This window comes from Rattus norvegicus, chromosome 16, assembly GCF_036323735.1.
Source record: "Rattus norvegicus strain BN/NHsdMcwi chromosome 16, GRCr8, whole genome shotgun sequence".
Classification (NCBI taxonomy): Eukaryota; Metazoa; Chordata; class Mammalia; order Rodentia; family Muridae; genus Rattus; species Rattus norvegicus.
In genome coordinates this window covers 53768386-53791923 of record NC_086034.1, presented here as the reverse complement: position 1 = coordinate 53791923, position 23538 = coordinate 53768386, and the positions used below count along the sequence as shown (strand labels likewise).

At 40.8% G+C, this 23538-nt stretch overlaps 1 pseudogene; it reads left to right on the top strand.

The window, feature by feature from the left end:
- The first annotated feature begins 7680 nt into the window (after positions 1–7680).
- Positions 7681–11317, top strand: LOC134482432 (small ribosomal subunit protein eS26-like; annotated as a pseudogene).
- The last annotated feature ends 12221 nt before the right edge of the window (positions 11318–23538 follow it).

The following is a 23538-nucleotide window of genomic DNA, read 5'->3' as shown; positions in this document are numbered from 1 at the left end:
ATCTAGGAACCAGTAAAAGCTTGTTTTTATCTTGTGGTAAGAGGTAGAGTACAGCACCTCAAACTGTTTTGTCATGATTCTAAACATCCTCCTTCCTTTCTTCTCTAGGTATTACTTGAAATAGAATTGAGCAAAAGAAGAGTTCTGGTGCTTTTAGTAATATTACTTCTTTCAGATCGTGTTCATGTTTCCTTAGTAACACATGTTCTGGATTCTCCTGTAATCCTGGTCATGACTTAGATCATGTCAAGGGACTACTAGGGAAAGGAGAGCCATTGGTGTAACGCACAGAGCTGTCTTTCCATCCAGGCTGACCTGTCACAAAGTCAGGACTTAATGAATTAGAAGTAACAAGTCAGCTTCCTGAAGCCTTTTTTATGTAAACATTTTACACTGGAAGCAATATTACATAGTTACTATCTGTTGCACGTTAATTCAAGCAATGATAGATGATTTTAGAGACTAAAGGTTAGGAGAATGCTACACGGACAGATGGGAAGTGGGAGCCAGGCCTCTCTGGGAAGGCAATAAAGAGATCCTGTGAATCAATACAAATTTCAAACTCTAATTTCACTATTTATTTTATTTCGTGTTTCTAAAAGTGAGGTCCCCAAATCTTCATAGGGCTCATCTGCCTTTAACTTTAAAACATTGACTCCACCTTCCTGGTGCCTTGTGATGAAATCTATGAAATCTACCCAGCACTATTTATATATAATGAAAACCATAAACCATTGTAAATATTTCTGCATAGGAAACCATAATGGTCTATTGGGGGGTGGTGGGCTGTGAAAGGTACAATATTCCTGGTCAAGATAGGTCAAACCCCCGGGGACCCTAAAAGGGATGGCAGGCTCAATCCCAGTCTCCCAGGATATCAAGGTCTCATGTAGCTGCACCCCCACAGATCCATGTAGAGAGGTTGAGACAGACCAGTCAGTAAGGACAACGCCCCAAGCCCCTCCACCACAGGTGAGGACATGACCACAGGTCACATAGGCAGATCAGTCATAGAAACAGGACCATGCCCCCGAATATGTAGATGAAGTCTTCCCAAGCTCTCAGGCCAAACCAATAGGCAGTACCTGCTGTCAGACACTGACCCATCCAAAAACTGTATTTAAGAGTCGTGTTCAGGATTAAAAATATGCAGGAATTATTCCATCGTCTGAGAGCTTCTGTCATAAGAGCTGTAACACCACTGCTTGGGGAAGAGATCTGCTCTCCTGAAATCGCCACCAGAAGCTCCCGTGTACCCCTTGCTGACTAGTCAGTCTCCTGCTGACTCAACCCGGCCAAGCAAAAAGTGGCAGTGGTAGAAAGGAGAAGGACTAGCAGCAGAAGGCTGCGGAAGAGTCCCTCCTCCTTGCCTGAGTTCTCTCCCCACTGACCTGAACCCACATATGTAGCAGGGCCAGAGATCGCCATGGAGAGCTCCAGGTGCCAGAGCCCTACAGTCTATAAATAAGCAATAACTTTGTGTTGAAAGGTAGAAGTTTTAAGGTTGCCCCCCTAGACAAAAGTTTAGAGCAGAAGAAAGAAACTGGTTGGGCCCTGGAACTGCAAATCACACCAGCTGGTTGGACAACTCTCTCCCAGGAACTTGCTGACCATAAAGTTAGATTAAAATCTTAGAGAACAATCTCGAGAAGCAGGAAGCTTCTCCCAGGAACTAGCTGTCCATAAAGTTAAACAATCTTGAGAAACAGGAAGCTCCTCCTTGTGATTTTTCACTGGTATTCTCGACATCTTCCAATGACGCCCTCCCTACCCCCTTGGGTTGTGGTTTCTTCCTTTAAATTCCCGTTCTCTTAGCTACTGGTGGTCGAACTCCACTGCCCCTGCGTGGGATATGAGTCTTGACCCCAGTGCACTGGTTCCTATCAATAAACCTTGTGTTTTTACAGCAAGGACGGTCTTACGTGAGACCTTCTTGGGGGGTCTCGTCATCCTGAGACTTGAGTGAGGGTCCCCCCGCTCCAGGGGTCTTTCAGTGTGTATGCCCTCAGCTATCCATATTGCTATAACTGTTATTCAAATGATCTGCCACATACCACAGAGTAGCTATGGTTAGACACATTGCACACAGCTGAACCCACCTCTTTATGCTTCCTATCCTCCGTCTTCCTATGATTGAATAGAGCATCCCTTCCTTCTCCACAGTTACCCTTACAGTTAGAATTACATGCTATGGCATGATTCATCCATTAGTATTTTAGGGCAAACTTGAGAAGCATTGAGTTGAATAATCTATAGTTAATGGCAATTACCTCATACTCATCCACATAGCATTAAACTACAGTGTATTTTGTGATGTTATTGTATTTATGATACTTTATATGAAGCACACTTACCAATATGGAACAACTGTACTGTGTGGTTGCTACTTTTATATGAATGAATTCATCATTGAGGAAAAAATTATATTGTAAAAGAAATTGAAAATTTGCCTGGACGTCCAAAAATTGTAAAAACAGTTACCATCAGATGATGGATTTCATGTATTTCCTGGTATAGTGTTTCATGTATTTTGAGATATTCATCTGAACTTGACCCTCTAAGTTCTGAGTTCATCCCTTGGGCAACTTAAAGGACACTTCCCAAGACTAAGTTAAGAAAGTTAATAATCAAGCCTGAATATTGAGTGGATAATTTAAAGACACATACGAGTGAAAGAATTGGTTTGTCTCAAGGAGAAACAAAGATTTGGGTGAGAAGTAGGTAGGAACTCAAAACCCAGGTTCAGCTAAGAGAAAGTCAGAAAAAAATGTACACCCAAAAGCTTTATGAGTTTAAATACTGAGTGTACGGGCTCTTTAAAAAGATGAACTCTTTTGTTTCATATAAAGTGTATCAAGATGTGTATAAACATAGCATAGTTTACTCTTAGCCAATCTAGTAACAGTTGAATGACTTCGGAAATGCCCACATCCTAATTTCCAAAGACCATGGTGGATGACAGCAAGAAGAACTAAGGATTCACGTAAAATGTGGGTCAAATTCAGGCTAAAGTACAGCTCACTTTAATGTAAACTGAGACTAGCCACACTACTAGGTTTCTATAACCAGGTCATCTGAAGCATCCTTGTGAGGTACCATGGCAACCACACCCCTGTTTTAAAACGCCCATACTCTTCCCATCCCAAGGAATCTAATGTGTTTTTACTTCAGAGCCTTACAGAAGCCACCTTAATCTCTGAGCAGTGTTACAGATTTCTTTTCTACTTACCTCTCTAGTTTAGGAATTCATCTGTGCTCGATAAACATTATGAGTCTTTCTTATTCATGCAGCCACGCAGAGACACAGTGACAGAATAGCAGATCCAGGAGTGAAGTCCTGAAAGCCATAAATGTTCATCTGTGGCAAAATTCCTGAAAGTAAAAAGGCCCCCTGGAGCAAGTCTAACCAAGGTTGGGAAGCATTTATCGAAAAATGACATTTCCCCTGCCGTCAGCCGCCTGTCTGAATGGCTCCATCTGAGTTTCCTGGCAACAGTTTTAAATATGAAAGTGTCAGCTCTGTGCTTACAGAAGGTGACCTGCACCGGGGCCAGGCCTCTGCCGAGCCCGTGATGAGCTGTTTGAGGGAGGGATCAATGGCTTGCAGGTTACCAGGCAGAGTAATGAAAAGAACTGGGACAAAGGCAAGCAAAAGTCAGCTGGAGAAATAAGGCTATTGAGCGAGAGTGACTACCAGGAGGGCAGAGCTGCAGGGAGCTGGGACACGGGGCAGTAGGAGGTTACTGGTGGATACTGAGTGGGAATGACCGGGCTTCTTTGAAAAATAAAACCTTATTAACTTTGAACCTTTCTGTGCCTTAGATGAAATGACTTTCTGTGGTCTTGCTGGCCCCCCAAAATCACTCTTGGCCCTGACATGCATTAAAGATGAAAATTCATGAGGCCTGAAGAGACATAGGGCTTGTAACATGCAACGTATTTGGAATGCAAAACTGAACACACGCATGAAATGTTGCAGTGTGATTAGTAATTATATATGTGTAGAGATCTGTATATATACATATACACACATATACATATACATATATATGTATAAATATGTTGCACATGATACAGACAGGCACAGGAAGGAATTGTTAATCTCAATAGAAAGGCCAGAAAGGATGCCCAAGGCATGGACAAGGGAGCCACACGTGAAGAGTGGGTGAGCAGGAGATGTGATAAAACCTTTCCAGAGGGAAGCCGAGAAGGCGAGAGTAGAGGGATTCTGAACACCTGGCGGTTGCCCTGTGATGTGACAAAAGGCTGCAATGGCAGCAAAGGACCAGACAACAATAGTCTCAGAAGCTCAAGGGAAGGTCCTGTCTCTGTACTGGAGCTCTTACTGTGTGTGTGTGTGTGTGTGTGTGTGTGTGTGTGTGTGTGTGTGTGTGTGTATCATGATTGTCTCTATTATGATATATTATATGGGGAATTTCTTTATGGAAAGACTATCTTGGAGTGAGCAGATCTTTTGACCAAGCTAAAGATGGTACTTATGGAGTATGTTTGGAAAACACAGAAGCCTACAGGAAAGTTGACTTCTAAGACTGTGTACATCGTTTGTTTTAGCTATGATAGTAGGTTGAAAATGCAGGGAACTGTTCAATGTTGCAAAAGTGGCAATCCATTTCTAAAACATCTTTTTCTCACATTGAACAGTTCCCTGTATTTTCAACCTACTATCATGACAAGAGGATTCCTAGTTTAATAGAATCCAATTATCTTGCTGGCTTGGGGTTCATTTTACTCATCACTGAAGGTGTGTGTGTGTGTGTGTGTGTGTGTGTGTGTGTGTGTGTGTGTGTGTGTGTGTTTTGTTTTTGTTTTCATGTACTTTAGTGGTTTTACAGAATACATTCATTAGGGAAATGTAAGGACCAATGTGAACTCTGGTAGAAAACGTCACCTAGTTCAACCTTATACAGTTGATTCTGAGGTTAGCCAGTTAATAACTAATAACAGAACAATCAACTACTTTCCCCTGTCCTTCTCTCCAATAGCAATCTACATTCAGTGAATATATACCTAGATATATTTATCTCTTTAACATATGAAGAGAGCTAATTCTAGCTACCTGGTAGGCACAGGCATTGTGCACTGAGAATTATACAGACCTTGGTTGTTTCCCTTTATTATTGTTGTTAGGAGGAGGAGGAAGAAGAGGAGGAGGAAGAAGAGGAAGAGGAGGAGGAAGAGGAGTGATAGTAGTAGTAATTTACTTTACATCCTAATCAAAGCTTCTCCTCTCTCCTCATCCTCTCAGTCCTTCCCTCTCACCTCCTCTTTCCTCACCCCACCCCCTCCCTTTCTCCTCAGAAGGGGAGGCCTCCCACAAATATCAACCCACTTGGCATATCCAGTTGCAGTTGCAGTAGAACTAGGCACATCTTTCCAACTTCTCCTATTGAGTTTAGACAAGGTAGCCCACTAAGAGGAAAGGGGCTCGAAGGCAGGCAACAAAGTCAGAGACAGCCACTTCTCCAGTTGATAGGGGTCTCACATTAAGAACAAGCTGCCTATCTGTTACAAAAGTGTAGGGGGCCTAGGTCCATCCTGCACATGTATTTTGGTTGGTGGTTCAGTCTGTGAGCCCCTATATGTTCAGGTTAGTTGATTCTATAGGTTTAGGGTGTCTTTGACACATCCTCTTTGGCAGGTGATTGGGGGGAAGCAGTTTTACCTGGTAGTCCCTGGTGCCAGCAGGCCTCTGGGGATGCAGACAGAATTGTGGTTCAGAAATGGAGTGCAGGGGACAGGGCATAATTCACTGCTGCTGGGTGTGCCCAAGGGGGTCTGGTAGTGGGCAGGGTACCTGGGACAGAGCCCTACCTGGTTGTCCCAGATGTTGACAGGCCTGATTGTTCCTAGTGCCAGCAACAATCCAAAACTGCACTCAGAGCTGGATCAGCTGTTTTCTTTATGATGTAAAATAGTTAAAGACATTGGCACATGAACAGAAAAAGACAAAGGCATAATTTATTTACCTTACAGATATAATTTAATTATTAATTATATAACAAGGACAATGCTATATTTTACAAATTATTTTGTCTCCTCCCTGGGCACCCTGAAAGTTTTCTAATGCTGTTCGCAGTTATCTGGAGACTACAAATACAGTCTCAAATCAATGAAGACAGATATTGTGTACGGTTATTTCAAACTTGCTTATAAACCTCCTTATAGATGTTTTCACATTCTCCTTGGCTGTGTATGTAACACACCTGGAAACTATGCACAGAAATCAGAATCCATAATGTTAAGGATCCTGGATTCCCAAGTCATCACTTGGAAGGAACATACATACACAGGAGTGCCACCATTTAGGTCTATCTAAAGTGGATGTTGTGTGAATTAGAGAAGGAACGCTTGGTGTGCCGAGGTTTGAGAATTGTTACAGTGGCCATTTTTCCTGAGTAATGTAAGCTACTGAGATTATTGAAGTAGGCTCAAGCCTCATTTGAAAGAAAACTATACAGAATAGGTTAATGTGAGGGCACTTTCTTGATTAGGAAATGTCACTGGTCTAATACTAAACTCCTAGTATAAAATTTTAAGAGGAATAAGATGTCAAGAAGTTTTTATCTGTGTGTGGATAACTATTGTCTTCATATGCTTTGAAAGGTACTTCTGTGAAAAACACGATGATGAAAAAAACTTGGGAAGGAAAGTTGGGTTTCTTTCTTCTTACAGTTTACTCTCCATTACAGACGGGCCATCAGAGCACAAACTCAAGGCAGGAACCTGCAGGCAGGAATTAAAGCCAAGGACGACGAGGGATGCTGCCTACAAACTTGTTCTCCATGGCTTCTTAATGGCTTTCTGTAACTCAGGACCTCCCACCCAAGGATGGTATCACCTACACTTATTTGGGCCTCCCCAAATCAATCATTAATAATTTACCTAAATCCAGTTTGATAGAGTTTGTCAAGTTGACAGAAATATCCAGCACAGTTATGTTTGGCTAATAACTCAGGTAAGGGTGTATCTTAGTGACACCCTGGCGGCCTAGCTACACAAGGTTTTGCATTTACTTCACATTACTGTTTTTAAACATGAGAAAACAAAACCCAATACGGGGAATGGAGTACCTTTATTTTTGCTAAGTGTTGTCTGAACTATCCTAAGCCTATAAGTTTAGATAATTAAGATCATAAAAGCATATAAAATGCAAGTTGGTCGTAGAAAAGAGAGTTTCTTCTTTGAAACTTTTTATATTTTAGATAAATATTTAGAATTTCCTCTTTAATATAGCTTTAACTTTTATTAATGATATTTAATATTACAGTAGTACTAAAAATGTAGTTGCTGCATATTATTTCTTACAGATCTATAAAAAAGAATTAAGGATTTTAAAACACATTTATTCCCCCCTTTAATGGCAGTTTTTGCATTTATATCAACAAAACGATATGAAATAGAATTTTAAAGGGCTAGATTATGCTAGCGTTTGCTACTAAATGTCTACCAAAAGATAAACTAATAAGATAGTAATGGTTTGTGTCAAATATCTAGGTGTTAGGACTAGAAGGTAAGATAATGTTGAGAACTGAATTGTAACCTTCTTTGATGAAGTACTGTGAGGGGGTCCATAAAATGCTACCCATGAGGCATGTCAAGACCTCATTCAAGAGGAAAAAGTTGAGCTAGGGAAAGAACCTGGGAAACAGGTTCAGTACAATGGCTGCCACCTGCCATGGCAGATGGGGGACTCATTGTACAAAAGGTAAGCCAGGTGTATCCAGTTGGGATAGCTCTAAGATCACATGGTGGAATGGGCATACAGAGAAAAGTTATTTTGTTATTTGATACTCAGAAATGGGTACCATCCACATAACTTTTGACAATTTAATCCAAGGCAGAAATACAGAGAGCAGGGCCCTGGAGAGGAGGGGTCGGTAACAGTGGCATTGACAAAGGAGCCAGATTCTGGAAGGAAAAAAATCGTCAAGTTGACAAAAATAGCCAGCACCATTACGTTTGGCTAATAGCTCCAGTAAGAGTGTATCTCAGTGACAAAACTTGAGATGGATAAACAGAAATTTAGCTGAGGCTCAAGTTCAGAAGGAGTGTCTGTGCTTTAGGCAGAGGAAGTAGAAGCATAGTCCCACTGGTGTGGACTGACTCTCATCATACTCTGATTATTGATAACGCAGCTAAGAGTATTAGCAGACACCACCTATTGCGTACTTACTGTGTACAGAAATGCATCTCCCTTCATTTCAGTTTAATTCTCACTGTAATCCAGTGAGGTTATTTTACCAGTGTCTGCATTTCGAAAGATAGACAAATCTTGACAGATTTGAAAAATCGAGCAAAGTCACATACCGCAGAGCAACACACAATTTCAATGAAGATTTGAGTTCCCAGCCTGTCTCCTGGATGCCACCCAGTGTGTCTGATACTAACTTCTCTGGCAATGCTGCCTGGTCAGGATCTGAGGGGGACGGGATAGTCCAGATCAGTTGCTGGAAGCCTCAGAGCCTTAACAGTGCAGGACTTTGAATCATTGTCTCTTTTGTCTGTAGCCTTAAATGCAGTGCTTTTTTTAAATTCAGTAAATGGATGTTTTCATTTTTATTTTATCAACTTTTATTTATTTATATTTTCAGTGTGGCGAACGAAGACCAGTGCTTCACGAATGCTAGGCAGGCGATTTACCATTGAGATAACAACTCAAGACTTTTGGATTGGCTTTTAAAGAAAAAAAGAAGGTAAGAAGATGAAAGAAACAATAAAAAATTGAAAATAAATAAATGAAAACAAACAAAAACAAACAAACAACTCAACTACAAGCCTTCTTGGTAAGCCCAAGATAGACTTATGGCTAGTGAAAATGAAATCTCTCCCCCATGAAGGCAAGACATGATATATATCTGCCCATAAAATTCATGCATGAGGGTTGGGGATTTAGCTCAGTGGTAGAGCGCTTGCCTAGCAAGCACAAGGCCCTGGGTTCAGTCCCCAGCTCCAAAAAAAAAAAAAAAAAAAAGAAAGAAAGAAAAAATTCATGCATGGCCTTCAGGATCTATTTGCAACCCTCCAACTGTACACTTTTGAAAAGTCAGTCACGTTCACTGTGCCAATTTAGTGCATTTATGTGCAAATTGAATTAGGTATCTATTGGCTAGCCAGATGTGTTAATTCAAGTTTGTCTCTTCAGATATGCTGTTGCTGAGGGTGTCTGATGCATACTAAGTCGTCAATAGTTGGCCCCTGCTCTAATTTGTGTTGTTATTATTGTGGGCAATGTAATCAATGCTATTGCTACAAAGGCTTTAGATTGAAGACCCCGTATTAAAGTACTTCTGTATTTCTAGTGGCCATTAGCCAGGACATCATGAGGGACTTTAGAAAAGATTAGCTAATGAGTGGTTCAATCCATTAATGAGACAGCTCAGCTGTGCTTTCCCCTCCCTTAATGGCAGATCTTCTTACTCTCCAAGGCGCTATTAAAGCCATTAAAATAACTAATAAGGTCATTACCATTGTCAGAAAAGCCCCAGCCTGAGCAGATATTTTTCCTAGTAAATGTTTCATTCGTAAGTATTTGTTCAAGTAGAACTCCTTAACACGCTTAATCAAATCAACAGGGCTCAATAACAACAGACCAGGGATCTGGTTCTAGGACATTTGGGTCAGAACAATGAGAACATATTTGCCTACAGTTAGATTTTTTTCAGTGAGATAGCGTGTGGGTCCTTTTGCATTGCTCTAGCGAGGACCTGAGAATGAGTTGGGGGAAGAAGGATGTATGTTGGTCCTGTTTCTCAGATTTCACTCTGTGGTACTTGGTCCCATTAATTCTGAGTGTGGTGAAAGTGAACATGATGATAGCAGGTCCATCCAGGGCCTGGGATGCTTTGCATCATGGCTGACAGGAAGTAGAGAGGGAGGAAAGAACTGACTATGAGCAACTTGCTTCTCTCAGCCAGGTCCTGCCTTCTAAGGAACCACCCAAAACAGCACCAAAAGCTGGGGCCACACATTCAGTGCACGAGCTTGGGTGCCATGTTTTAGAGTCAAACCATAACAGCCCTTCATGAAAGGCGATTGAAAGGTCAGTGGATTTTCTACTTTAAATCATAAAAACACAATAGCTTTACACGTTGATCGGTCCTACATTAAGTACATATCGTATCCTATGCAGGTTTCAGGTTACAATGGCATCGTTGGCATCAACATCTATGAGTGCCACGCCCATCATATATAGCTCCCTGGCCCACTTTTTGTTGAGTGGGAAAAATAAATCCACATAGCTAGTCCACTAACATAGTATATTACTCCAAGAATCCACTAGTAGGATTGCACGAAGCTAACAGCTTTTGCACAGCAGATGATACTGTTAGTAGAGTGAAACACTCAAGACTCTGAAAGCTGAACTTCCATGTCCCCTTTCTCCTTTGCATGGCTGTATTTTGTGCTATGTGTTTCTTGAAAAATTGTCCCCATGCAAGAAGTCTGTGTATATTAAACTAATAAACAGGTTCCTCTTCTCCCATTCTTACACAAGTTTGGGTGATCAGTCTTGGTTTAACTAATACATATTTGATCAAATATATTACGTCCTATATGGATTATTTTTCTCTTTTGCTACTTTAGAATATCTGGTGGAAGGAAACAAGTTAAGGGAGAACAGGCTTGTTTTGGCTTACAGTTTCAGAGCCTTTTTAAACCCTGGTGGGAGAGTAATGACGGTCTTCATGACCACACATATAAGCATATGATGGTGAACCCACACGTAGCAGCAGGCTAGGAAGAGAACAGAGCAAATCCAAACGAGAAAGGCATGCACCTGGTGATCTAATCCCACTATCTCCGTGCTTCCTCCTAAATGCCCCACAGCCCTCAAAACCTGCCACAAGCTGAGGACCAGCATTCAGAACATTAATCTCGCTCTTTTGAGTCTTGGCTCCAATATGACCAAAAAAAAAAAAAAAAAAAAAAGAAAAAAGAAAAAGAAAAAAGAAAAAGAAAGGAGAAACAACGGTTGAGCCAAAAAGGGCCGCGGCCATGTGCAGCCAATTCGCTGCACAAACTGTGCCCGGTGCGTACCCAAGGAATAAGGCCATTAAGAACATTCGGAACATTGTAGAAGCCGCTGCTGTCAGGGACATATCTGAAGCAAGCGTCTTCGACACTTACATGCTTCCCAAGCTCTATGCCAAGCTGCATTACTGAGTGAGCTGTGCCATTCATAGCAAGGTTGTCAGGAATCGATCTCGTGAAGCCCAGAAGGACCAAACACCCCCACCACGATTCAGACTTGCTGGTGCTGCACCACGACCTTCACCAAAGCCCATGTAAAGAGGTGATTTCATGAAGGCAGAAAGAAAAATACCTTAGAAAAATAAAACGGAAGTTATATTTTTTTTTAAAAAAAGGAGAAGAACATTAATCTTAAGGACATCACAAAATCTAATCATAATGCCTTGAATCCTTTTAATATAATCATGGGAATTCACGTGGGTGTTTCAAATAGTATTATGTGTTTTATCAAATATGTTGAACTAACAAATTATAAATAGTTTAATCCAATCTGTAGGCTGCTGTTTTGTCTTAATGACAGTGTCCCTTGCCTTACAGAAGGTTTTCAGTTTCATGAGGTCCCATTTATCAATCGCTGCTCTTAGAGCCTGAGCCATTGGTGGTCTGTTCAGGAAGCTGTCTTCCGAACCAATGTGTTCAAGGCTATTTCCCAATCCCTCTTCTCTTAGATTTAGAGTATCTAGATTTATGCTGAGGTCTTTGATCCAGTTGGACTTGAGTTTTGTGCTGGGTGATAGACATGGATGTATTTTCATTCATCTACACGCAGACATCCAGTTAGACCGGCACCATTTGTTGAAGATGCTTTTTTTTTTCATTGTATGGTTTTGCCTTCTTTGTCAAAACTCAAGTGTCCATAGGTGTGTTGGTTTATTTCAGGGCCTTTGATTTGATTCCATTGATCAGCCTGTCTGTTCCTGTGCCAGTACCATGAAGTTTTTATTGCTATTGCTCTGTAGGACAGCTTGCGGTCATGGATGGTGATTGCTCCACGTGTTCTCCTTTATTGTTCAAGATTGTTTTAGCTCTCCTGGGTTCTTTGTTTTTCCGTATGAAGTTGAGAATTACTCTGTCAAGGTCTGTACATTTTGTTGAAATTTTGATGGGAATTGCATTGAATCTGTAATATTGCTTTTAGTAAGATGGCAATTTTCACTATGTTAATTCTTCTGATCCATAAGCATGGGAGATCTTGGGTCTTGGGGACTTTTATAGATGAGTTGGGGAAAGGATTGAGGCTCTGAGGGGGATAGGAACTCCACATAAAGACCAACAGAGCCAACTAACCTGGACCCTTAGGGGCTCTCAGAGACTGAACCACCAACCAAAGAGTAGCGTACACGGGCTGGACCCAGGCCTCCTGCACAGATTTAGCAGATGTGCAGCTCAGTCTTCAGGTGGGTCCCAAGCAAATAGAGCAGGGACCATCCATAAAGTTGCTGCCTGTCTGTGGGATACATTCCCTGATTTGTCTGTATTGTGTGGCCTCAGTAGAAGAAAATATACCTAACCCTATAGAGACTTAATGTGCTATAGTCAGGGGCTACCCAGGGAGGGCCTTTGCTCTCTGAGAGGAAAAGGGAAGGAGGTATAGGGGAAGAGACAGTGGGAGTGGTGCACCCGGAGGGGGAACAATGATTAGGATGTAAAGTGAGTGAATAAATAAATAAATAAATAAATAAATAAATAAAATTGTTTAATCTTTGAATTTTATCAAATAAATATATCCTCATTCCTAAATACATATATATTTCATGGGGGAATTTTGTGCACAAGTTTCTAATTAATTTGTATTTAGCTCACCAAATGTTCAAAAGTAGGAGTTTTGAACATAGGTCACTGAGAATTAACTTGTTTTCAAATTCTGTAAATGATGAATAATTTTCATTGTGTATCTTGGTAGGTCGACATGTAACTATGACTAGTACATATGGATCCACAGTATAAAGCAAACTATAATTTACCTAGCAAGAGTTTTAATTCTCTTTCCCAGAAAGCCAATGAATCAAAAGAGCATATCATCTAAATTAAGGAAATTGATTATATTTAATTCATTTCAGTAATTAAAACACCTTCTGTCCCATAACAATTTAATGGGACTTCCAAAGGACAAAAACCAAAACACACTTCATGATGAGAAGTATAAAGTTACAACTAGGTGATATTAGACAAAAATACAGCTAGCACTTGCCTAGTGTGTCTAAGAACTTAGGTTCAATCATCAGCAAGACAACGAAAAACACCGATGGAGTCTACTGATCATCTCTTTAAAGACCAGGTCTTAACAAGGCTTTGTTGAAATCCTATCCAAACAAGTCCAAATGCCAATTCAGACAGCAGACCAGAGCCAAGACACTAGGGTAGTATAAAGAGTACCACATACTTCAATAGAAACATAAAGCGGGAATATGGCTTCCAGTTCGAATACTTTCAGTTATGAAATGGAAATGATCCTCTCAGGCACTGTGTCCCTAGGAAGCAAATCTTAGTTGGAACCAGAGTGCATATTGCTGGGCTTGTCCTCACTCAACCAACGGGGCAAAAAATTGGGAAATTCTGGTGGCCACTCAACACAATATTTTTAAAAATTAAGACTAATAAGAAGTAGCAAAACCCATGGAAATGACTGTCATATCACACTGAATTTTCCATATTTTGAAAACCCACGCAGTGTTGTGATTTAGATGTGGTGTAATTACTTAATTGTTTTACCTAAGAATTGACTGTGATTGAAGATTTGGACCTCAGCATAGCAGTGTTGGGAGATGAGGCTCAGAAGAAAGAAGTGAGCACCTACTTAGAAAATATAAGAAATGCGAACTCTAAGCCGGAAGGAGGAAAACTTAGTGAATTATAATTTAAAATTGGAATTTTCACAAAGTTCCAAAGTGGGAGTGGGTGACACCATGAATTGTTGAAGCATGAGTTAAGAAAGGAGGTAAGTAAGCTAACAAAACATGCAAGGCATGCTTGCCTGCTCTCTCTCTCTCTCTCTCTCTCTCTCTCTCTATATATATATATATATATATATATATATATATATATATATATATAGATGTAGATAGATATAGATATAGATGTAGATAGATATAGATATAGATGTAGATAGATATAGATGATATAGAGAGATGGATATGGATATAGACATAGATAGATAGATAGATAGATAGATAGATAGATAGATAGAGATATATCTCTCTCTCTATCTCTCTCTATATATGTAAGTGTTAAGTGTTGATTCAATTAGAACCTACAGGTTAATCTGTCATTACTGTAAAACAAATGTTAAGCTAAATGTACATCTGAATTAAACATTTTCTTCATAACCATTTTCAATCTCCTTAATTTGTTCAGAGATATTTATGATATCTGATTAAGCGTCAATGAAACTTAAGTAGCAAGTCATCTCTGGATAATTTGAACTTCCCTGAAAAGCATTACAGCCATTGATCTACCTCCCACTTCTTGATCATAGTCTTTATGCCTTTGCAAGCTACAGCCAGTCCTTTTTGTGTATTCTTTGGGAGCTGTGTGCTGTGCTAATTAAGCATTTATTTTTATCAATGCCATGAAAATTCTGTATGATTATCTATGGAATTAAGACTAATTTTCAAAGAAGGAATTATTCTTTCAGGAAAGTGATTGTTAGCTAAAATCAAGGAGGGCAGAATGTGCCACCATCCTTTCTGTAGTGCCTCCTTCATCCCAGCATTCCCTCTGGTGCTCAAGCTTTTGTCTGCTAAGTAACTACTCAATGTTTGGCTTCTGATTCAAATGTAATTACTTCTATTAATTCATACTCACTGTCAGAAAGAATAAATTATTCTCATTCTTTGTTTGATGTTGGTTAGCAAAATCCAAAGACTCCCCAAACAATGTATATATTATCATTGATCTTGGCTGACTCTCAGAACCTGAAGGTTATACCCTATTGCTGAAGATACTACACATGTCTGACACAGGACTATGGGGAATTGAAATAGAAATGACCTGGAAGACTCCTCCCTGAGAACTAGCTTTCATAGGACCTGAAGGTGAACTGCCCATGGGAGAAAATCAAATAAAATTTCTACCTAGCTGTAGAGCCCACAAACCACAATGACCAGGATGACAAGATATCTCCAAGGGTTAAGATAGTGCTACTTATGTCTTCGTGGTAACCAGTAGCCACTTAATTGAGCTTAAGCCCTGGTTAATAAGAGGAGATTCGTGCTTAGTAGTGTAAGCTTAACCAACTCTCCATGGCTGGCGAGGCATGGATGCTAGAGGATACCCTACTGTAGCCACTTTCCTAAATGAGCATAATTTATAACTCTATTCTAAATACTTATCCTTATACCCACAGATAAGCGTGGTCCTTACACTGCCTAAGAGAAGCTCTTACTGAAATACACAACTCATCTAAGCACAGAGAACTGACCCTGGAGTGCCCAACCTTAGGCTTAGGAACATCGTGGAAGACTATAAGAGGTGTTTGTTTGTTTGTTTGTTTGTTGTTTATTGTTGTTGTTGGTAGTATTTTTTCATTGAAAATTGATTGTTTTCTGATACAATGTATCGTGACTATAGTTTCCCCTCCCTCTACTCCTCTTAGTTCCACTTCCCCTCCCCTTGGGATTCACTCTCTTTCTGTCTCATTAGAAAAGAACAGGCTTGCACACCCGCGGATCCCGGCCTGCAGCAGCTCTCTGCTCCCAGACCCGGTGAGAGAGAGACCCAACCGCCTGGTCAGGTGGGCACTCCTGAGGCTGCAGAGCAGAAGAGACCACCAACTCTGCTCACCCCTGCCCACATCCCTGGCCCAAGAGGAAACTGTATAAGGCCTCTGGGCTCCCGTGGGGGACGGCCCAGGAGCGGCAGGACCCCTGCCTGAGACACCACCGGACCATGAAGGAAACAGACCGGATAAACAGTTCTCTGCACCCAAATCCCGTGGGAGGGAGAGCTAAACCTTCAGAGAGGCAGACAAGCCTGGGAAACCAGAAGAGACTGCTCCCTGCACACACATCTCGGACGCCAGAGGAAAAAGCCAAAGACCATCTGGAACCCTGGTGCACTGAAGCTCCCGGAAGGGGCGGCACAGGTCTTCCTGGTTGCTGCCGCTGCAGAGAGCCCGTGGGCAGCACCCCACGAGCGAACTTGAGCCTCAGGACCACAGGTAAGACCAAATTTTCTGCTGCAAGAAAGCTGCCTGGTGAACTCAAGACACAGGCCCACAGGAACAGCTGAAGACCTGTAGAGAGGAAAAACTACACGCCCGAAAGCAGAACACTCTGTCCCCATAACTGACTGAAAGAGAGGAAAACAGGTCTACAGCACTCCTGACACACAGGCTTATAGGACAGTCTAGCCACTGTCAGAAATAGCAGAACAAAGTAACACTAGAGATAATCTGATGGCGAGAGGCAAGCGCAGGAACCCAAGCAACAGAAACCAAGACTACATGGCACCATCGGAGCCCAATTCTCCCATCAAAACAAACATGGAATATCCAAACACACCAGAAAAGCAAGATCTATTTTCAAAATCATATTTGATCATGATGCTGGAGGACTTCAAGAAAGACATGAAGAACTCCCTTAGAGAACAAGTAGAAGCCTACAGAGAGGAATCGCAAAAATGCCTGAAAGAATCGCAAAAATCCCTGAAAGAATTCCAGGAAAATATAAATAAACAAGTAGAAGCCCATAGAGAGGAGACACAAAAATCCCTGAAAGAATTCCAGGAAAACAAAAATAAACAAGTAGAAGCCCATAGAGAGGAGACACAAAAATCCCTGAAAGAATTCCAGGAAAACACAATCAAACAGTTGAAGGAATTAAAAATGGAAATAGAAGCAATCAAGAAAGAACACATGGAAACAACCCTGGATATAGAAAACCAAAAGAAGAGACAAGGAGCTGTAGATACAAGCTTCACCAACAGAATACAAGAGATGGAAGAGAGAATCACAGGAGCAGAAGATTCCATAGAAATCATTGACTCAACTGTCAAAGATAATGTAAAGCGGAAAAAGCTACTGGTCCAAAACATACAGGAAATCCAGGACTCAATGAGAAGATCAAACCTAAGGATAATAGGTATAGAAGAGAGTGAAGACTCCCAGCTCAAAGGACCAGTAAATATCTTCAACAAAATCATAGAAGAAAACTTCCCTAACCTAAAAAAAGAGATACCCATAGACATACAAGAAGCCTACAGAACTCCAAATAGATTGGACCAGAAAAGAAACACCTCCCGTCACATAATTGTCAAAACACCAAACGCACAAAATAAAGAAAGAATATTAAAAGCAGTAAGGGAAAAAGGTCAAGTAACATATAAAGGCAGACCTATCAGAATCACACCAGACTTCTCGCCAGAAACTATGAAGGCCAGAAGATCCTGGACTGATGTCATACAGACCCTAAGAGAACACAAATGCCAGGCCAGGTTACTGTATCCAGCAAAACTCTCAATTAACATTGATGGAGAAACCAAGATATTCCATGACAAAACCAAATTTACACAATATCTTTCTACAAATCCAGCACTACAAAGGATAATAAATGGTAAAGCCCAACATAAGGAGGCAAGCTATACCCTAGAAGAAGCAAGAAACTAATCATCTTGGCAACAAAACAAAGAGAATGAAAGCACACAAACATAACCTCACATCCAAATATGAATATAAAGGGAAGCAATAATCACTATTCCTTAATATCTCTCAATATCAATGGCCTCAACTCCCCAATAAAAAGACATAGATTAACAAACTGGATACGCAACGAGGACCCTGCATTCTGCTGCCTACAGGAAACACACCTCAGAGACAAAGACAGACACTACCTCAGAGTGAAAGGCTGGAAAACAACTTTCCAAGCAAATGGTCAGAAGAAGCAAGCTGGAGTAGCCATTCTAATATCAAATAAAATCAATTTCCAACTAAAAGTCATCAAAAAAGATAAGGAAGGACACTTCATATTCATCAAAGGAAAAAATCCACCAAGATGAACTCTCAATCCTAAATATCTATGCCCCAAATACAAGGGCACCTACATACGTAAAAGAAACCTTACTAAAGCTCAAAACACACATTGCACCTCACACAATAATAGTGGGAGATTTCAACACCCCACTCTCATCAATGGACAGATCATGGAAACAGAAATTAAACAGTGATGTCGACAGACTAAGAGAAGTCATGAGCCAAATGGACTTAACGGATATTTATAGAACATTCTATCCTAAAGCAAAAGGATATACCTTCTTCTCAGCTCCTCATGGTACTTTCTCCAAAATTGACCATATAATTGGTCAAAAAACGGGCCTCAACAGGTACAGAAAGATAGAAATAATCCCATGCGTGCTATCGGACCACCACGGCCTAAAACTGGTCTTCAATAACAATAAGGGAAGAATGCCCACATATACGTGGAAATTGAACAATGCTCTACTCAATGATAACCTGGTCAAGGAAGAAATAAAGAAACAAATTAAAAACTTTTTAGAATTTAAAGAAAATGAAGATACAACATACCCAAACTTATGGGACACAATGAAAGCTGTGCTAAGAGGAAAACTCATAGCGCTGAGTGCCTGCAGAAAGAAACAGGAAAGAGCATATGTCAGCAGCTTGACAGCACACCTAAAAGCTCTAGAACAAAAAGAAGCAAATACACCCAGGAGGAGTAGAAGGCAGGAAATAATCAAACTCAGAGCTGAAATCAACCAAGTAGAAACAAAAAGGACCATAGAAAGAATCAACAGAACCAAAAGTTGGTTCTTTGAGAAAATCAACAAGATAGATAAACCCTTAGCCAGACTAACGAGAGGACACAGAGAGTGCGTCCAAATTAACAAAATCAAAAATGAAAAGGGAGACATAACTACAGATTCAGAGGAAATTCAAAAAATCATCAGATCTTACTATAAAAACCTATATTCAACAAAACTTGAAAATCTTCAGGAAATGGACAATTTCCTAGACAGATACCAGGTATCGAAGTTAAATCAGGAACAGTTAAACCAGTTAAACAACCCCATAACTCCTAAGGAAATAGAAGCAGTCATTAAAGGTCTCCCAACCAAAAAGAGCCCAGGTCCAGACGGGTTTAGTGCAGAATTCTATCAAACCTTCATAGAAGACCTCATACCAATATTATGCAAACTATTCCACAAAATTGAAACAGATGGAGCACTACCGAATTCCTTCTACGAAGCCACAATTACTCTTATACCTAAACCACACAAAGACACAACAAAGAAAGAGAACTTCAGACCAATTTCCCTTATGAATATCGACGCAAAAATACTCAATAAAATTCTGGCAAACCGAATTCAAGAGCACATCAAAACAATCATCCACCATGATCAAGTAGGCTTCATCCCAGGCATGCAGGGATGGTTTAATATACGGAAAACCATCAACGTGATCCATTATATAAACAAACTGAAAGAACAGAACCACATGATCATTTCATTAGATGCTGAGAAAGCATTTGACAAAATTCAACACCCCTTCATGATAAAAGTCCTGGAAAGAATAGGAATTCAAGGCCCATACCTGAACATAGTAAAAGCCATATACAGCAAACCAGTTGCTAACATTAAACTAAATGGAGAGAAACTTGAAGCAATCCCACTAAAATCAGGGACTAGACAAGGCTGCCCACTCTCTCCCTACTTATTCAATATAGTTCTTGAAGTTCTAGCCAGAGCAATCAGACAACAAAAGGAGATCAAGGGGATACAGATCGGAAAAGAAGAGGTCAAAATATCACTATTTGCAGATGACATGATAGTATATTTAAGTGATCCCAAAAGTTCCACCAGACAACTACTAAAGCTGATAAACAACTTCAGCAAAGTGGCTGGGTATAAAATTAACTCAAATAAATCAGTTGCCTTCCTCTATACAAAAGAGAAACAAGCCGAGAAAGAAATTAGGGAAACGACACCCTTCATAATAGACCCAAATAATATAAAGTACCTCGGTGTGACTTTAACCAAGCAAGTAAAAGATCTGTACAATAAGAACTTCAAGACACTGAGGAAAGAAATTGAAGAAGACCTCAGAAGATGGAAAGATCTCCCATGCTCATGGATTGGCAGGATTAATATAGTAAAAATGGCCATTTTACCAAAAGCAATCTACAGATTCAATGCAATCCCCATCAAAATACCAATCCAATTCTTCAAAGAGTTAGACAGAACAATTTGCAAATTCATCTGGAATAACAAAAAACCCAAGATAGCTAAAGCTATCCTCAACAATAAAAGGACTTCAGGGGGAATCACTATCCCTGAACTCAAGCAGTATTACAGAGCAATAGTGATAAAACCTGCATGGTATTGGTACAGAGACAGACAGATAGACCAATGGAATAGAATTGAAGACCCAGAAATGAACCCACACACCTATGGTCACTTGATTTTTGACAAAGGAGCCAAAACCATCCAATGGAAAAAAGATAGCATTTTCAGCAAATGGTGCTGGTTCAACTGGAGGGCAACATGTAGAAGAATGCAGATCGATCCATGCTTATCACCCTGTACAAAGCTTAAGTCCAAGTGGATCAAGGACCTCCACATCAAACCAGACACACTCAAACTAATAGAAGAAAAACTAGGGAAGCATCTGGAACACATGGGCACTGGAAAAAATTTCCTGAACAAAACACCAATGGCTTACGCTCTAAGATCAAGAATCGACAAATGGGATCTCATAAAACTGCAAAGCTTCTGTAAGGCAAAGGACACTGTGGTTAGGACAAAACGGCAACCAACAGATTGGGAAAAGATCTTTACCAATCCTACAACAGATAGAGGCCTTATATCCAAAATATACAAAGAACTCAAGAAGTTAGACCGCAGGGAAACAAATAACCCTATTAAAAAATGGGGTTCAGAGCTAAACAAAGAATTCACAGCTGAGGAATGCCGAATGGCTGAGAAACACCTAAAGAAATGTTCAACATCTTTAGTCATAAGGGAAATGCAAATCAAAACAACCCTGAGATTTCACCTCACACCAGTGAGAATGGCTAAGATCAAAAACTCAGGTGACAGCAGATGCTGGCGAGGATGTGGAGAAAGAGGAACACTCCTCCATTGTTGGTGGGATTGCAGACTGGTAAAACCATTCTGGAAATCAGTCTGGAGGTTCCTCAGAAAATTGGACATTGAACTGCCTGAGGATCCAGCTATACCTCTCTTGGGCATATACCCAAAAGATGCCTCAACATATAAAAGAGACACGTGCTCCACTATGTTCATCGCAGCCTTATTTATAATAGCCAGAAGCTGGAAAGAACCCAGATGCACTTCAACAGAGGAATGGATACAGAAAATGTGGTACATCTACACAATGGAATATTACTCAGCTATCAAAAACAACGAGTTTATGAAATTCGTACGCAAATGGTTGGAACTGGAAAATATCATCCTGAGTGAGCTAACCCAATCACAGAAAGACATACATGGTATGCACTCATTGATAAGTGGCTATTAGCCCAAATGCTTGAATTACCCTAGATCCCTAGAACACATGAAACTCAAGACGGATGATCAAAATGTGAATGCTTCACTCCTTCTTTAAATGAGGAAAAAGAATACCCTTGGCAGGGAAGGGAGAGGCAAAGATTAAAACAGAGACTGAAGGAACACCCATTCAGAGCCTGCCCCACATGTGGCCCATACATATACAGCCACCCAATTAGGCAAGATGGATGAAGCAAAGAAGTGCAGACCGACAGGAGCCGGATGTAGATCGCTCCTGAGAGACACAGCCAGAATACAGCAAATACAGAGGCGAATGCCAGCAGCAAACCACTGAACTGAGCATAGGTCCCCTGTTGAAGAAATCAGAGAAAGAACTGGAAGAGCTTGAAGGGGCTCGAGACCCCAAAAGTACAACAATGCCAAGCAACCAGAGCTTCCAGGGACTAAGCCACTACCTAAAGACTATACATGGACTGACCCTGGACTCTGACCCCATAGGTAGCAATGAATATCCTAGTAAGAGCACCAGTGGAAGGGGAAGCCCTGGGTCCTGCTAAGACTGAACCCCCAGTGAACTAGTCTATGGGGGGAGGGCGGCAATGGGGGGAGTGTTGGGAGGGGAACACCCATAAGGAAGGGGAGGGGGGAGGGGGATGTTTGCCCGGAAACCGGGAAAGGGAATAACACTCGAAATGTATATAAGAAATACTCAAGTTAATAAAAAAAAAAAAGAAAAGAAAAGAAAAGAAAAGAACAGGCTTCTAAGACAACAACCAAACACGACAAAATGAGATAGAATAAGGTGAAGCAAAAGCTGTAAAATCAAAGTTGGACATGACAATCCAACAGAAGAAAAAGAGACCCAAGAGCAGACACAAGAGGCAGAAACCTGTTCGTTATCATAGTCAGTGGTCCACATAAAACTATTAAGCAAATAGTTATACTACATATACAGATGACCATGTGCAGATCCATGTAGGGGTGCTTGTTGCTACAGTCTCTATGAGACTGTGTCTGGTTGAGTTGATTCAGGAGGCCTTGTTCTCCTTGTGTCCTCCATCTCCTTTGGCTCTTCCAAACTCTCTGCCTCCTCTTCCACAGGATTGTTTGAGCTCTGTGGGGAGGGATTTGATTGAGATTTTCCATTTGGATACTCAGCATAACGTCTGGCTGTGCGTCTCCACATCTGTTCCCATTTGCTGCCTCTCTGATGATGACTGGATAGAGCATGACTGGATGGGTGTCTTAGTTTGGGTTTTACTGCTGTGAACAGACACTATGACCAAAGCAAGTCTTCTAAATGGCAACATTTAACTCGGGCTGGCTTACAGGTTCAGAGGTTCAGTCCATTATCACCAAGGCCAGAGCGTGACAGCATCCAGGCAGGCATGGTGCAGGAGGAGCTGAGAGTTCTACATCTTCATCTGAAGATGGCCAGGAACTGGGGCATCCTTAGACAGCTAGGAGGACAGTCTCCAAACCCACCACCAGAGTGACACACTTCCTCCAACAAGGCCACACCTTCTAATAGTGCCACTCCCTGGGCCAAGCATAGGCAAACCATCACAACGAGAATAGCAGACTATCATTAGGAGGCATTTTATTGTTTTGTCTTGTTTACCTTAGGTCCCTGGATTGTCTAGTATCTGGGTTTTTAGGTTTGGTTATCTCACTCTGGATGATTTTTTTTTCTAAATCCATCCATTTGTTGGCAAATTTCATGATGTCATTTGATTTTAACATCGGAGTAATACTCCACTGTAAACATACCACATCTTCCTTTTCAATTCTTCTGCCCTTTAACATCTAGGTTGTTTCCAGCTTCTGGCTATAAAGAATAAAGCCACAATGAACACGATTGAGAGAATGTCCTTTCAGTAGTCTAGGACATCCTTTGAAAATATGCCCAAGAGAGTTATAGGTGGGTCTTGAGGTAGAACAATTGCCAATTTTTGGAGGAACTGCCATATTGATTTCCATAGTGGCTGTAGAAGTTGGTCTTCCTAC